General features: G+C 33.4%; 1 long non-coding RNA gene across 1 annotated transcript in view; it reads left to right on the top strand.

The window, feature by feature from the left end:
* The first annotated feature begins 31 nt into the window (after positions 1-31).
* LOC309642413 overlaps positions 32-7,804 on the top strand; it is a 45,486-nt gene continuing 37,713 nt past the window's right edge. Inside the window, exon 1 of the long non-coding RNA XR_014253175.1 lies at positions 32-6,290. This is a non-coding gene — a long non-coding RNA (uncharacterized lncRNA). The remainder of the gene's footprint in view (positions 6,291-7,804) is intronic.

Below are 7,804 nucleotides of genomic sequence, written 5' to 3'. Positions count from 1 at the left end.
TTATAGATATTTTCTTTTTATCACTATTTTTTGCTCATTTATAATGTCAAATTTTCCTAATGTAAAATACATACTAATATTTCCTAATACAAAATATAATACTATATTTTCATATATTTATGATATATCTACTATATATTACATGATTTATATTGTTATATTAAATGTATTTTACATTATATGTAATAAGAAAAAACCACTTATTGTAATTATAATTTTGAAAAGAGCTCATGAATGATATGGAAAAGATTTGTAGTAACCAGTAAAATAGTTTCCACCTGGTAAAGTTGAGCAGTAAAGACAACTTTTAACATATAGTCACTTATTCATCTCTGTACAGTACCTAGAATTGAGCCAGTCTTGGAAGCATGCATGTTTTTAAATAAATAAACTAAGGTAGAATTCACAAATAAATTGGCAATTTCATAGAACAAAATTAACAAAATTCAGATGAGTTATTTGAACGTTCATGGGGAAAAAGAAAAAAACTAAGGTGTAAACAACAAATTGGCAAACAATAACCTTTAGATAATAGTAAACAATCTTAGTTTTTGGTACTTCTGAATTCTTAGTACAGTAGTGAATTAACTTCAGCAAAATCAACAGTGAGTAATGAAGCTAGACCTAGAAATACTACTCTATATTTCTAGTCCTATTAGTCTTTCTCTAAATGTCTAGTACTTTTCACATCCCGGTAATGCCCATATAGAAATGGAACTTAGTAGGGAATTATTCAATATTATTTTAGGAAAGTTAAGCAGATATAACTATCTAGAAGGAGCCTTGGGATCATTTGAATGTAATGGAAATCTCAGCAATTAGGATTCTAATTCCAGATTCATGGCTGAGTCTGAGAACTGGAAAATCCTTTTCAAAGATTAGTTTCACAACATCCGGATGGCAGCTGAAAAATCCAGTCTTCAGCAACATTCCATGTATAGTTGAAGCCATGCATATCCTTGATTACATGTCATTTACATTCTTTTGTGTTGAAATTGTCTTATGGAGACTCACCACCATTTCCAAATCTATTTTTAATAATACATAAATTAAAGGTGAATTCCATTTATTTCAACAAACAAGGCCTACTCTGTTTTAGGCTTTCAGTTAGACAGTGGGAACACAGTGATAAAAATGATATAGTCCTTGGGTTCAAAGCTGTACAGTTCATCCAAAGAGATAGAATTTTATCTTAAGGAATTTAGTGATATAATGAAACAGGGATAGTTACAAAGTGGCATAGACATGATAAGATAGCACCTAACTGTACTTGATTGGTTTAAAAGACATTTGAGCTAAAGTTTTAGGAATAACTTTTGAGTAAGCTTTGAACAGGCAAGGAATGCCTAAAAACACTGGAGAATGGTTAGAAGAAGTGGATTTCACATGTTTTCAAAGATGTATCCCCAAAGCCTAATTAGCACCATTCTTTAGAATGTACAGCAAAATATTGTCTACTGTTCTCATTTTGGACCTCCTATGGAACTCTTGAGACAACAGGGAAAGTCACACTTAGGTACCTATTAAAAGAGTGCTATGGTTGGTTGGACCCTGCCACTGTTTGCAGGCACATATTCCTTTGTCAGAAGACACCAGAAGAGAGAAAACGCCAGAGAAGAAAAGCTCTTTCTCTGTCTCTGTAAGCCCAACTCACAACCTCTTTTCTTCTAATTGTAAGCAAAAATCATCGTTTAAACAACTGCTAGTTTAAAGCAAATTTTTAAGATAGTATTTCTTTTTGAACGTAAAAATGTATAATAGCTAGAACAGAGATATGCTTTGCAAGAAATGAAAGCATCCAATATAATTGTTCACTAGAATTAAATTGAAATCTTAAAAAAATGAAAGGATGAAGGAACCAAATACATAGCTTTGATGAGTTTGTTTTATAGTTATTTTTGACTATATGTTAAAGTACGTAAATAATGATAGATAAAAGATACATAAGGACAAAGAGAAGTGTGTGGTTGCATATGTATGTGTGTGTTTTTGTTCTTCAAAATAATTTTTGAAATATTCATGATCCACAGTCAAGTGTACTCTGAAGAAAGTAAAATCAGTTACAATTTGTGAGTAGAATTTTCCAATAGCTTAAAATTCTAAAGAGAAATTTAAGCTAACATTTCTACTTGCTACTTGTAAACATTGACAGTGTTTGTATAAACATTGAAATCAGTACACTTTTTCAAGAGCTTCTTAACAACCTTACTTTTATTCACCTTGGATTCAAAGATACTAACGAAAATAGTAGTGATATAACCTCTCCTATATAGATTTGTGTTCTTGAGTGTCAGCTGGTGACACTATGATGATACATGGCACTAATAATTGATTAAAGTGACTTCTCTCCTTGCCTCAGTGCTTACTGATATGTGACACTTGGCAATATATTATTAAAGCCCCATCGTACTCATGATGCACTGGGACAGAATGTCACTAGAGAGTCCTTCCTTGAGTGATATATTTCTCATTCACAGGGTCATGAACGTCTAAGAATGCACATTCAAAGCCAGTCTATTTGACTATTTTAAGAGTAAAATCAACTTTAAAAATATATTAGTATTTCAAAGATTGCAATGGGTGTATTATGGCTGGAAACCCAGACAATCCAAGCTCGTAAATAGTGCATTCTGGTAGTATTGTGTATCTATGAAAATGGGAGCCTTCCTCTTGAGAAAAGAAATTTATGGTAAAAGGCAGACACACTGAAGGAAGGCTTACAAAATGAAGTGTGATTATGGGCCTAGAGATTTATGGAAAAAGTTCATATGAAGTTTAAAAGAAAAAAAAAAAAAAAAGACTCCATTAGACTGTAGAATCACCAAGGAACTAGAAATGATAAAGCTGAATGCCTGTGGTTTTAACCCCATGTATTTAAATGCCTATGAACAGCACAGGAGAACAAATGGTCTCAGAGTCCTGTCTGATATCCAAAGATACGGGAATAGGTAGTATTTATTTGCACATTATAAAGAATGGTGCTAGACCTTCTTCAGAGGACTTTCCATAAAGTATACCAAATTGATCATTTAAATATATATCTTTATCAGCTCCCCAATTTTCAATGTGGGGAGCTAAGGCTAAATATCTCTGTAAAATAAAGGAAGGGATTTATAAAATGCTTTCTTTAGCTATCGCTATGTACATGAGAAAAAATAAAATTTAAAATGATTACCTAAAAGTTCTATCTTAAATATCAAAAGTATTCTGAATTTGGGATTATGCTAGCACATAGGAGTAAGGAGTAAAAAAGCCAGTAATTTACCCAGATCTGTTATTTTGCTATCATTACATGTTTTTAAATTATTTTCAGTTGAATAAGTATAGACCAGGAATTCAATTATATATCAATATCTCCAAAAAAACAAGTCTCTAAAATCACATTTTTGTACATTTGTTCTTTTGTTTCATACTTTCAAAAGAAACCCCTAAATGACCATGAACTGCAACAATATTTCATTAAATGAAGAACATATTCCTAAATTACAGGCAAGTAAAGGCGAAGGAAAAATGTGTGTGTGTAATGTGTGTTTAGTTTTAATTTAAAACAATAGTATAGTATTTTTTTATTGTTATAATAGCCCAACAGTTTGTTTTTAATTGTCTATTGAAATTTCTTCTTTCTTTTTCTCTCCTTAATTCCAGTCCTAAACCTGCATCTGTAAATCAAGTGATAGAAACTTTGGTTTAAATATAGAGCAAAGCAATATTCCAGCAAAAAGACCAACATTAAAACAATTTGAAGCTAGTTGTAGAGGTGTCTCAAGTCAATTTCTAACTGTTTTAATTAGGCAGTAATCAGACTATCACAGTGTGAACCTTTATGAAAGCCACTCAGGTTGTGTAAAAACAGTTTGGGACAATACTCATTTGTTGCCTCTACAATGGGAATTCAGAATGAATAGAATAATAGCAACAATTCAAATGAATCAAATTCTCTAAAACTAGCTGTTGTGTTTACTGGCATGTCTAGCACATACTGTTTCTTTCTAACTTGCATACACCTACACCTACTGCTTCTATATATATGCTAATTTAATTTAGAGATGACAAGTCATTGTCAGGATTTTCTAGGGTAAACAAATGCACATATTTGCCCTTTTTTCTCTTGTGAACTTTCAATTACTGCTTCTTATGTAGAATTGCTGCATGCTAAAGAGGCCCTGTAGTATGGGATCATCATTTGCAGTTAGTGAGAAATCTAAAAGCCATCATTTTTCTCTACCTTTGGAAATTAATCTTGTCTGTCTATTCTGAGTGTTGTTACTGCTGGTATTTTCAAATACCCACTGACTTCAATCAGAGATTATATATTATTTTATAAAAGCATTACAACAGAAGAACATCTTCTGAAATATTTTAACCTGATCAGTTGTCAAGATACATCTACAGACTGAAATCCATTTTTATGTGACATTTGTGTGGAAAGCTATAGCTTCTGCTCAAACTTTATAAATGGCCCAAAATGGTAGGTATGGGGATAGGATTTGAGGAGGAGGTGTGGAGACATAGAGGGAGATACCAAAAAAATAATGAAGATATGGAATCACAGCTACATATATTTCCCCTTTAGCTGGCCCTCTTAAATTGTGTGGTTTCCTAGCATTTAAGAAGCACTTATAAATATTTAGTAAATGAAGTAATGTTATTTTTAGATAATTTGCAGTTCTTCTTTGATACTTGAATTCTCCTCAATTCTTTCTTTCTCAGTGGTATGACATGACATAGGAACAGGGAGGGACTAGGGAAGGGAACCAGGATTCCAGCATAATTTTTATAACATGCACTCTGGAATGAGAGACAAGCAAGCTTTGAATCCCAGATTCTTTAGTAACCAGCCACCTAATATTTGGTGAGTTTCTTAAACTTTTTGTGATTGAGTTTCTTCATTTGTAAAATAAAGATAATTCTAGCATCTATTTTATAGGTTTCTTATGGATATGTAGTGAGATCATTTCTGTAAAGCACATAAAACAGTCCATGGAACATGTTAAGCACTAAGTGTGAGCTGCATAGTGTGGTTGAAACTTGAAGAATTTTCTAATATATTCCACTTTTATGAATCAAAGGGCAGGGCTGGAACTGAAAGAGGATAATCCCTACTCCTTCCTCTCTTGGAGAGTGCAGTACCATTTGGTGACCATCTTCCTCCCCAAGGGGGCCAGCAGCACCCTTTCCCTGGGTTTTCCTCCTTACACAGAGACATTTACCCCTGTACCTTCAGCATGCTTATCAGAAATGGGAGGTGTCAGAGAAGTATCAGAATTTGAAAATGTGAGGAGTTCCCATGTCTCCCATTTTTATAGCCAACAAAAGAAAACAACTAAGGCAAATTAACCTGTAAGCTGCATTTTTTAATAAATTGGGCTTATTTATTCTAGACTTCATTGCATTTAACATTAAAAATGTCAACACTAGAACATGGAATCTCCTTTAGAGGTATAGGTTATAAGTGACTGGAATTTTACCAATAGATAAGATGAAATAAAGATATAGACCAAAGATAACACCTATAAATTATAGACCCATTCAATATCTTCCATCCTGAAGAAAGGCTAAGGGTGGCCCTAACAAGACATTGAAACATGTCAATTCAGAGCCAAGAGACAGTTAAAATGGATATAAAAATGTTTATTAAAATACTTCTTTCTCATCAATTGTTTCATTTGCTCTAGAGCAGAGACCATCTATCTTATGTCAAACCCACCTCCCTATACCCACATCCACAGCCACACACAAATCTTTCTTCCATCTTACAGATGAAACAGAGAAAAAGGGAAAAATAAAGATAAAGCCCATTGAGATCAAGATTTTTCTAGGTGTAGTGGATGCAATGGTGTGCCACCCCAAACCCCCAAGTTATACAGGTATACAGGTGACTAAGGTATACAGTTTCCCAGGTTCTGGGTATGTTGGCCGCTGACAGAGCTTCTTTCCCCCCAAATTGCCTTGATATAAGGAAGCTGTCTCTCCCAAATTTATGCCATCTCCTTAGTGGCACCTTGCATCTAACAACTGGTTGATTCAAGAATAAAAGTGTCTTGCCCCCTTGACACAATTTAGTTTAACTCTGAACTGTCATGTTAGCTTCCATGCTCCCTCTGGGATCCACTAAGGATAAAATATACTTAATATTCTTAATTCCATATTGTACAGTGTAATATACATACATTTGTAGACTATATATATATATATCTTATATGTCTGTTTCTTAGGATCACCTTGTAAGGTTTTATTTTCTTTTTGTCATTAAAATTCCTCTGTACCCCTGAAACAAACTGACTAAATTGGTAAATGGAATCTACATCTGCTTCCCATGTACAACAGTGTTGTAGGTGGAAAAGTCTTTTTAAAGTTATTTTAAAAAGCCAAAAGCAGAACCCACAGCAAACACTTGTGTGGAAATGTGGAATATAAACCATTTTGCAAGGGTCCCTTTTATAAACTCCATAGTTTATTGAGTGGAAAACATTATTTACAAAAGTAACCAAGGGTGAAGTGTCTTTATCTTCCTCTTTAGGCTGCTTAGTTCTCATAATTATGACTTTTGTGGTTTTCCCAACCTGCTAGTGATTTTCATCACTTTGAGACAGGAGAGACTTGTAAAAACGATGAGCATGCCTTCAGAGAATTACACCACTTACTAACCATTAAACTAGTCCCAGCCTTTGACAAATGATGCTCAGCTGTTTCTCCCTAGTTTGTCATTGATGTTAGTGTATTTCCCCTTGCTAAGTGAATGTGTCTTCCATCAGATTTCAGACTTCTAGATGATAACACTAGCTTATAAACTCACAAGGAAATAATTACGGCTGATTAACTGCAAAGAGGACTTATTTCAAAGAAAATATTGGCCAGTTGACAAATGCTCCCTAGGGTTTTTCTTTCAGTACATGGCATTTCAATTTGTGACTTTACAGATAAAATAAAGTTCACTACTATACATTAACATAGTTAACATCCATAATTTTGCCTCGGTATATTTATGTACCATATATTATAGATTCATGTCAGCAATAGTTTCTCTCAGAGATGTAACACTATATAGGCTCCTGATAGTTCTGTTATGAAATACCAAGCAATATTTTATACAACCAAATAATCATGGAGTACTTAGTTCTTAATCCTGTAAAAGAAAACAAAAATGTTTTATAGCTGGTGTACTAATGATATGATAATTATTTTCATTTTCTGACATGGTTGTAATGACAAATTAATGCCTACTTTCAAACACTTCTTCCTCATTCATTTATTTCACTGACCAGTGTGATATGGGTGAATATGGGTGAAGATTTCTAAAATGCACCTGAGGAGAATTTATGGATGCTCTCAAATAGCATAGCTCCTAAATTTAGTGGACTAGAAATAAAGCAGACGGCATTGAAGAGCTGTGTTCAGGTGGATGTGTTAACAGTTGGTTTTAGGGATTGATTTTGACATGATAAAATAAAGAAAAAGTGAATGAGTTACTGCTTATTTGAAGCAAAGATGTCTAACTCCAAAACAAAGGGTGGGAAATGGCCTGCAAAGAAGGCTTAAAGAGGAAGTTAAGAAGGCAAGAACAAAACTTTTAATCATTTCTAGACATAGAAAAGGATATGTTGACCCATTACCATAGGGATTTCTATATAATCACTAAACTGTAAGACTCCATAAGGTGAGGGTTCACTCTGATTTTTTAACTTCTGGATAGTAGAATATAAGATGAAAAAGGTTATTATAAGAATAAGGAGAATCATAAAGAGATTAATGTTCCTACAAACAATGTAGCCTTACCAGAAAACAACATTCATACCAACCTCAT

Source organism: Balaenoptera physalus (assembly GCF_965194825.1).
Source record: "Balaenoptera physalus genome assembly, chromosome: 14".
NCBI classification, from domain to species: domain Eukaryota; kingdom Metazoa; phylum Chordata; class Mammalia; order Artiodactyla; family Balaenopteridae; genus Balaenoptera; species Balaenoptera physalus.
This window is presented reverse-complemented; position numbering and strand designations above follow the sequence as displayed.